Genomic DNA, 10,588 nt, shown 5'->3' on the forward strand with positions numbered 1-10,588 from the left:
AGTTTGGCCCATTCTTCTTTGCAGTACTTCTCAAGCTCCATCAGTTTGGATGGAGATATCTGTACGGTCATTTTCAGATCTCTCCAGAGATGTTTATACGGATTCAGGCCTGGATTCTAGGTTGGCCACTCCAGGATAAATCTTTACTGCAAACACATTTTGTATAAGGAATAATATCAGTTCCATTTTTACAGAACTAACTCTGGGTGTCCTTTACTATTTTAATTGTTAAATTACTTAAAAGTGTATTATTTTTTTACATTTTCTGCTAGTCTATTGCTTAGTGGCTTTAGAAAGTAGGCCACTGAATCTCTTTAAAAAGAAAATAGCTCACTCTGTTGCTCTCCTTCCCCAAGGAGGTTGACTGACTGACAGCCAGCACTCAGTGCCCCATTTTGTTCCTCAACTTAGATTATCTATAAATCAAAATTAAATATGATCAGAATAGGGCATATCCTCTATAATAGAGAGCGATCTAGCAAATGACTGCATACATGTTAATTTAAAATTCTTTGGTGTTATTGTAGGTTATTCTTCTTTACTACCTCAAAAAAAAAAATATCTGACAGAGTATATATGCCATGATCGAAATGAGGTCTGAGAAGATAGGAACAAATGTTCACACTTAATAAATGCCCCACACAGGCTTTGTCGCCTAGACATTCAGGAATCACTCACCTCCATAGTGCTGGGGTCGAATGGTGAATCGGAAGGACGCAGCATCCTTGGCTTCTGCTCTGAAATTGGTTTCGGAGCTGCAGGTGTTGCTGGCAGACAGGGGAAAGGCGGACCAAGTCGTGCTTCAGCCACTGGTGAAGGAGTCTTCTTAATGGAGGGTTCTCTTTTAGGAGCCATTCCCGACATCTAAGACAACCTGAACTTAGTGAGAGTTTGCAGTAAAAGCTGCTGGTGTGGCTGCTGCTAAAAGGAATACAGAGCTGTGAAGTAAAGTGTGCCAGCTGGGTGAATCCCATGGAGCAGAGGAGGAGGCGAGCAGTGGTGTGATGCTGATGATGCTCAGGGACGAAAGTAGGTAAATGGTGAAGAGGTGGATGTATGGAACAACATGAGTAGAAATGAGAGGCAACATGTAAGAGGAGTGGGATGAAAGCAAGTGCGGAATATGAAAAAGGTGACATATATTTAGAAATAAGCTTGGCTGTGCTGACTCTAAGAACATGCTTTTATTTGGGTCAGAGATGTAAGAGATGTAAACTCGGGTTTTATTCACAGGGGAGTAGAGGGTGTGTTAGGAAGGGTGAATATGATTTTGTTTTTATGACAGTACTGCTAATGCAAGTGCGATATGCACAAAGTCAAAACTTGAGAAGTTAACAATACACAATCACACACAGATGTACATAGTTTTTGAATTAATTCCTATTAAATATGCCTTATCAGAAATAGAAATTAGAATTTATTTATTTAATCGATTCTACAAGAACATTTGAAGCAGTTGTACAGGAAAAATCAGAGCAAAGTAACACGATGAGAAAATAGAGTTATCACTAGATGTCGCCAAAACGCAACCTGATGGAGCTCTCAGCACAACTTTGCTTCTAAATATAGGAATAGTAACATATTAGCAGTAATCTATCTATCTATCTATCTATCTATCTATCTATCTATCTATCTATCTATCTATCTATCTATCTATCTATCTATCTATCTATCTATCTATCTATCTATCTATCTATCTATCTATCTATCTATCTATCTATCTATCTATCTATCTATCTATATCTATCTATCTATCTATCTATCTATCTATCTATCTATCTATCTATCTATCTATCTATCTATCTATCTATCTATCTATCTATCTATCTATCTATCTATCTATCTATCTGTGCAAATTAGAAAAGAAATTTACAACTTTTGGCGTCACTCCTTGGGATTATCCAATAATCGCTAATGCTCCCTCTTCCTCAGACTTTGGGCACAATTCATCGCGCGCTCAATGGGCCTTGAAATCACCGTTTAGGCGTCTCGTGCATCAAAACAATGGCGATGTAAGACCCTCGCTGTGAGCCCAACGGTGCTTCTGTGGCTTTAATGGTGCTCCAAACAAACTGAAAACAAAGTGTAATAAAATGGTTATATTACACTGTATAAATATATATGTATTTATTTATACATATATATTTGTCAGATTTCTGATTTGTTGATGTATGCTGGCGTATATTGTCTCACCAGCTGATTGCTGATGAGTCTGCCGAGCAGACAGCTCACTGTCAAACGGTTTAAGAAGATTAGCGTGACCTCGTGTGTTTTCTTCATCATTTCCAACAATAATCCACCCCAACAGGCCAATAGTAACCACTGCTATATCAGCTTCTGGGAAGATTATCACCATTATGCTTATATATAATAACTGGAAAAATTAATATATCATCTTCTTGCTTTTTTCCAGATGTTTGTAAATCGATTTGTAAAATGTATTTTCCAAACAATCAGACCTTTAATTGTAAACATTACAAATTGTCTTGGGGTTTGAGGTGAACTGTTATGTACAGGTATCCTTTTCAGTCAGACCAAGAAGCTCAAGATCTTTACCAAGTACACATTTAATATTTAGATTTTTGACAACATTATAAAATAGCCAAAGATTTATATGAGGAAAAGCAATGACTTGTTTATTCAACACTGAATAAATTAACTTCTGAAAACCATACTATAGACTACACATATTCTTTCCAGCTCCATTTTAAAGTAAATCCTTGTCATTATCATTATTACTTTTATTATAAAAACCCAAATTTCTAGTCATATAGCAGTACCAGCTAAGAATTTAACAACTCTGCTTATCTTAGAAAAAAGAATCACATTTGATCATGAATAAGAATGTCCTTCTTCATCAGCGCTAAAACATAACAATAATATTTTGTTGTTGTCCTGGTGCTTTTGGAAACCAAAGATTTAATGTTTATCCAAACAATCAGACATTTAATTATATGTAAAAAAGGGAAGGTTGATCAATTTTCTCTATTTTCTTCCTCCAGATAAGGATTGTGAAAGCAGATTAAATTACTATAACTTAAAGGAAATGCTTTAACAGATTCTCCAAGGTGCCCCAACTGACTAATGAAATTATTGCACTGTTCCCTCTTAATGTCATTCAAAGTCCCTCCCTGCATCAGCAAATCTCCACACCACCTGATTTATTTTTAATGATATTACACCCTCAGTCGACTGTGTCATGGTAATAATCAGGGTGCTGCAGCTGCCTCTAGATCACATTAGCCAGCCTTAATATTGACAGTGCTGGGCCCAAGACACAAAGAGGTTACAGGGAGAGAGAGCTTAAAGAAGGTTAGCCATGGGTTTTCTGCGGGAGGCAGAGGAGATGGAGGCCGGTGATCCTCCAGTTCACTATGCCCTGGAGGACTGACACCATCATTATGCAGCTTTTCTTATAGTTCTGTGGTGCTTTAAATTCATCAGTGCCAGAAGTAGACCCCACCTTTCCTAAAGACATCAAAGACAATCTGATGGCAACGTTACTCCCAGCATTTCTTTCTCTGGGTGCTGTGACCGGCCAAGACAGCTGCACCCTGAGTTGATTCCTCCTGTGAAGAGACATTTGGACGAGGCTCAGAGGTAACAGCTCTGCAGGGATAACTTTGCAGCAGGATTACAGAGAAACTCATTCTCTACAAATACAGTTTCTTTTACGAACAACATCATTATCTTATTAATGATTTATAAATAGGTTGATCTGTTGATATATATATATATACAATATTTTTTTTAATGCTCTAGAATAAACACACTTTTCTGTTATTTTTAATCAGAATAAGGCTTCATCCGTTAACCAAATTTATTTTTTAGGCTTGTCCCTTTGGTCTATTTGCATAATGGTCACACTGGGATTCAGATGAGGCCACTTGTGGGATGCTCGCACCTGATCACAGATACACTGTGGCTCATTGCCAATCACAACTGTACTGTTGATTCTTCTCAGTGAGGATAACCTCTTCTATTTGTCCTCTTCGGATTGTACATAATCAGCACGAAGTTGCAGAGCTGTAAAATATTATCCTCCCAACCCAAATTGTGGTTTAGTCTGAAGGGGTGGGTTGTGTGTGGGGGCCCTCAGATTAGCGTCGTTGATTAGTGGTTGGGTGTAATCCTTTCAGGCCTTCTCTTTCCAAAACACCCCAGGGATATCCCCGTCTCCCCGAGGACCAGTAGCGTGGCAGATGGATCCTCCCCCCTCTTCCCCTTCTTCTGCCCCCTCGAGCAGCACACCAAAAAACAGTGTTGATGTCCTGGGACGGAGGTTGTAAAGTATCCTGAATATGAAACCACAGGCACCTTTGTTTAATGGCTCTCTCCCCACTTAGTGAGAATTGCCCCCGGGCCTGATTCCCATTCTACGTTCACATTTCTGCTTGACTGGAATGTTTTCCAAACCCTTAGCTAGAACAGAGAAGATTAAGCGACAAGCAATCTGCTCGTATTGCCAAGATGAAATGCTGTGAGATCTTATCAAAATTCACTGTGGGGTCCATTAGAATTATGCTGTTGACATAATAGTTTAATGGACATGATAGAATGTATATAGAAGACGATGGTCTTGAATCAGACAGGACCTTAATACTCTCTCTGATCTGATATCAGATGCAGATAACAGACCACTTGTCTGTTGGAGAAATATATGTAAATCTAATATAAACTAAATTTTTAGTAAAATGACCTGAACACACTGGGATGGGAAGACCAGTTCCACTTCTGTTCACAAAAAAAGTGTTGAGAATTTTGATTTATACTAAACATTTCTGTTTTTGTAAAGCACCTTTAAATATGCTCTAGATTAGTGGTTCTCAACTTTAAATACCACCCCAAGCTATTTTTAGAGAACCACAACCTAAAAAGTCATTTTAAAACAGATCAAGGAGAAATTTTCATTTTTGTTGAGGGACTTATTCAACAAAAGAAATATTCACCTCCAATGTCACATCTTAATTGAAGCTCACTGATTATGAACTTAATTTCTGCAAAAAAGTGAAAGTGTCTATGTCTGAAGTTGGAAAATGTTCAAGAAAGATCTGTAGCAGTTGAAATTCAACATAGAAAAGTCAGAGATTTTTCCAGGTTCAGGTTTTTACAAGAAACTTGGATCTAAAACCTGGCTAAATTGAGTAAATCCAGGTTTTAAATCCACAAGTTGATGTAATACAGCATAACTGTCTACCAGCACTTTTTCCTGTTTAAAAAGTCTGATCAGTCTTGCTCTACTGTCTACCTACTGTCAACATTTACAACCATAATATCCTCTGTGGGAAGCACGGAAACCATCAGTGGTACTTATTCCACTTTTTCAGAACACTTGCTCTAGACTAGGGCTGTGTGTTATTAGAAAAACCTGCCATTACAATTTTATGAAAAAATATTATGATGATACCAAACTTTTCCCTCACAGCCAATTTTTCTTCCATGATCCCAATGTCCCCACGAGGCAGGATCTTGATTACTAAGATGTATTTCAGGTGCAGGCTGATAATTGCACACTTTCTCCTGCATTGTTAGTAAAACTCTTTTGTTCAGAAGAAAGTCTGCAGTCAAGAGCTTGAATTCTTGATCTGTTATGGTTCAGCCAGGCAGTCTGGTTGTGGAGCCTGACAGAGTTACTGTCATATTGCACAGCATGACATGTTCAAGCCCTAGAAGATTTTATATGTATATGCCGGGCGCTTGACTTAAAGAAGAGTGAAACGTCAAGTAGTCAGGCAATCGTAGTTTCAATCCAATGGCTTGCCAAATTCAAAGTCTTTTGTGATTGCGATATTGTACACACTGATATCGTAATGTCGACTACAATTCAATTTATTGTGCAGCTGTGCTCTGGACTACATGTGCTAACTGCAAAGATTTTTTATGTCTTTAAAAGTTTTATTTCAACATAAAAGTTAATCAATCAAAGTCTGCTGTCTGCAAACACTCATTGTCTTTAGGCCTGCCAGTCTTTCTTTAATCTTCCTAACATAAGACCATTTAGGCAAAGTTAGAACATAACTTGAAAACAGAGTGTGCACATGATGTCACAAAAAAAAACATCTGGTTCACAAGTGGAAAATTATTTATTGGACAATAATACAAGTTTATCTCTGCAGCTTTACCACCCATGTGCCACATCACCCCTCCCATGTCTTAGCACGCCAACTCCTCACACAAATCCAGGCTCCTTTTATGATCGCTGTGAGGGGCTCAGCTTTCAGGAGCAGGCCAAAGAGCATGTGTGTAGACCAGGGCTTTAATTCCTATTGTATTGGTGTTGTCTTGATGTGTGCGAGTGTGTCTGCGCTTTGGCAAGGGAGGCAGAGGGAGATGGAGATGAAGAAAAAAAGACAGAAACAAGGACCCATCTGTCAGTATATAGTGCACGAATCCCTCCCAATCCACTCGCAGTCCCTGGGGACACGAGTGCGACACAACTCACTTGTGGCAGTTTTTTCTTTGTCGAGGAAAAGCGTTATCCCCAAAAGGAGCAACAATAACGGTCTTGTTCTGGACACCTTAAAAGAAAATGTGAAAGAATAAAATTAAATGGATTTTGATCTTGTTTTTTTTTTGTTTTTTTTATTTTAGCAAGAAATGTAATAAGTTGCTATGCATGAGAAACACATTCAATGGAATCACAGAAACTCATGAAAAGTGTGTCCAGATCACACGTTCACAGTGACCTCTTCCACATGGGTTAGCTATCTGTCTTACACCCTAAAAGAGAGTAAGCCAATTTCCCTTCCTCATAGTCATTTAGGAGACCAATGGGGATTGTGGGGAGACTGACAGGCTCCAATTCCCCATTCAGGCTGCAGGTGTGTGGAGGCCATTCTCACCCTCATGGGACTGAAGGGGATTACGTGTTTGGAAGTAAGAGTGCATGTACCTGGGGAGCTCTGGGCACATCTTATTAGTCACACATACACACACACAAACAGGCTCCTCTCTCTCCATCCACATGCCTTCATGACCAGTGAGTGCACTGACCAGGAGCTACTGGGACCGTTGGGTGGATGGATGCTGCCTCAGCACCAGGCATCTTTAGTCTGAACAGAGTGACGCTTGCGCATCTAAGCAACAGATACGCCCGCCCACCCGCGCTTCCTCCATTCGGCCATCTGTTAGAAGGAGCCCAATAAATCGTTGGATGAGACTCTGCTGTAGGTTAAGTCAATGCTGTCGATCAAGCAAAGGTCCACGTCTTTATATATCCATGGAAACGTGTGGGATGCTTAAAAACAAGACATGTATCCTCCTCCTGAAGTTCAGTCACGAGCGCAGCTGTGCGCAGTAGCGCGCACAATGGGATCAATGTGGGGGCACGTGCGGCTCACGAGACCCAGGCTGTCAGCGGCCAATGACAAAGGACTCCTACTGCGCCGCGGCCCGCCACGCACGAGACTGGCGGGCTTGTATTATCTCTGGCACTTGTAGTTCAAACTGTGGAAAAGTTTTTGTTGTTGTTGTTGCTTTTTTGGAATGTCTGTCTCTGGGCCAAAAAAGCACCTCGGATTATATAAACACATTTAAACAGACATATATAGCTGAGTAAAGGTATAAAACAATTGAAAACACAGTAATTGAAAACAATGCAAGTAGTTAAATGACACATATGCTTGGATTAAAAGAAATATGTTTTGTGGATTCATGACAACATAACAGCCAGCATGTGCATAAGGCCCGCATATGGGTTTTCTTTAGGTTCCTGAGAGAGGCTTGGCTCACAATGAGCTTTTTCTATAGAAACCCCCTTGGATTCATTAATTGCAACCCATCAGCAAAATCTATTTGTCACTCCATGCAGGTTTTGGCTAGGACATGGGTGTCTAAGAAACATTTTTGAAATTGCACAACATCACTGGCACGTGTATGGGTCAGAGTTGCCCTACGTGAAACTTATAGGCAATTTACATGGTGGTATTATATAACCAGGGGACAATCTGGAGCCCATTTTCATCCCATTTCCTTCTCATGTAGGTGCCATATGTAAATTCTGGCAGGGATCTGGGTCAGTTTGCCCCTTCTCCAATTTGTAAACCATTTTGTACCTTTCAGGTAAACCACATGCCCATGTTCTTAAATCATTGTATGTAAGATTAGTATTCATTGCATTTAAGTGTTTTCATAAAATATTCAGAAACAGTGACAAAAATTAACAGATTTTGCATCTAATCTAATTTAATTGTAGAGTAATATTAGAAATTTTTGTTAAGCAATTTTAGTTTTTCATCTCTTTTTGAGTTAGTTTACTTGGTGGATGGTTTTCGACAATCTTAATCACGCTTATCATTGGCCTAATGACAAAAGATGCTTTTTGTAATAAAAAGAATATACAACAATTTTGATGAGAAAAATAAATTGAATCCTAGAGCATTTACGGAACAAAATAGACAGCCAGTTACCTTTTTGATGGCAGATGGCTATCATCAAAATGACTAGTTCAAAATGAACACAATTGGTCAAAATGTGCAGCATTTCAACTGGTCAGATTTTAAATATGATTCTAACACCATTCAATTTTAATTCTCAGACTTCTTTGTTACGAAGACGTCTTGATCTTAAGACCAGAAGTAATTACAATCAATTTAAGATTTGGTCCAACGAAACATAATCGCAGAATCCCGGAGATTCACTTCTGTCACTTTAAGAGCTTTACGTATTCAGAAATTCTCAGTGACCTGCTGCCTAAATGAAGTACCTGCAACTCCATCTTTGAATTAAATCGATTAAATAATCAGATTGTCTTCCAGGGCAGAATATGACGCCAAATTGGAAGAAAACAATCGAATCAACGAGTGAAAGACGCACACACCTGCTCATCACGCACCAAGTTGTCATAATCATTTAAATACGCGCGCTAGGAGGAGCGTCTCTTAACACTGAGTTTAACTAAGTGGAAAATTCCTAATCCAACCGACTAATGACGAGATGTATAGTCGGGTGGGGTGACGCAGTCACAGTATTAACCCTCCTGTTATGTTCCGGGTCAAATTGACCCGTTTTAAAATTTACAAATTAAAAAAAAAATAGAAGCATTTTTTTTTGCATGAAACGTTTTCTATTTGTCTTAATAGGTGCACTCTAGACATAAGTTGAAAATTTATTCATTTTACACATTTGTACCAAACCCTAGGTCTACTTTTTACATCGATACTGTTCGGGTCAATTTGACCCGGCAGTCAGGTTAAAGTGCAAAAAAAGATTTTAAAATGTCCAATTCTATATGTTTCCCTGCAGTTATGAACCATATTTCACCACACACACACTCACACACAAACACACGCAACCACACACACACAAGCCCACTTTCTCACAATTCTCTTTACTTCACTAGGAAACTGCGAGAAAGCAGAAAGTGTTCACACAACCTTTGACGGGAATCTTTTCTGTTCCTGTGGACAAACTCCACCCACACTGAGTGACACTCAGCAGAAGTGGAGAAAAACATAAATACTCTCTGCATGACTCATTTATCTTGATTTTAATCAGCGGGTCAATTTGACCCAGAACAGTATGTGTGACTCAAGTTCAATTATAAAGATCACCCTTTGGTAAAAAAAAAAAAAAGTATAATATAAAATAATTTACCAAAGGTCAACTTCAAGGAAATTATTGTTTTTTTGTGTCTAGGTTTTTTTCAGTGGACATTAAAAATCTAAATTCCATTTTTTATGTCCAAATGAGTAAATGAGCAGGTTGTCGTCATTGATCCTTAATTTCTGAGAAATAATAAAACATCATTGCACAAATATTGATTGAAATGGTTAGTATTGGAGTTAATAATCAGATACAAAAATGTTTTGGAGGAATTTTTTGGTTTCTGACACTATTGCATGATTAAACACTCCCTGGGTCAAATTGACCCACGAACATTTTTGCTGTACCCTAGAAACGAACATAACAGGAGGGTTAAAGAACATAGGTAATAATTATTTCATTCTGGATTCTAGAAAACATCCAGAATATAATATTGCCTTCATGGCAAAGGTTTACTGTCATTCTTTAACAAAATGATTAAATAAATATGAAAGTCACAGAGAATGTCAATAAACTATACATTTGTTCATACGTTGAGATATAGTAGCAGTTGGGGCAGGCAACAGATCAGATGTATTGATTTATGTCATTATTTTGCCCTAGGAAGCACAATTATAGTGTAGTTCATTTTGGGGGGCAATTTGTTGAAAAAAAAAAAAACTTGTTTAGATACAATCAAAAATTAATGGGAAAAAGTAAAGAGGAAATTAATACACTCACTAAATTATGCTGGTGTTTGAAAGAAAGAATAATCTGAACACATTTACTTTCGATCCGAACTTAAATACAAAGACTACTCCTTTCTCGGGACTGTCACCCTCTCAATGTTTCTGGACCCCTTGACTTGTAAATGAGTTGCTCCAAGTGCCCCCGGGAACGCGCCCCAACTCGTTCTCCAAGGGGGGTGACCCTCCCAGTCACGAGAGCGCCACGCGCTTTTGGATAAGTTTGTTGGTGGGTGGGGCGGCAGAGGGTGGGGCTTACCGGGCTAAAGCCAAAGCACATCAGCCTAATCATGTCATTTGGAGATGAAAGTTCCGAGTGC

The sequence above is a fragment of the Xiphophorus maculatus genome, chromosome 1, assembly GCF_002775205.1.
Source record: "Xiphophorus maculatus strain JP 163 A chromosome 1, X_maculatus-5.0-male, whole genome shotgun sequence".
Classification (NCBI taxonomy): domain Eukaryota; kingdom Metazoa; phylum Chordata; class Actinopteri; order Cyprinodontiformes; family Poeciliidae; genus Xiphophorus; species Xiphophorus maculatus.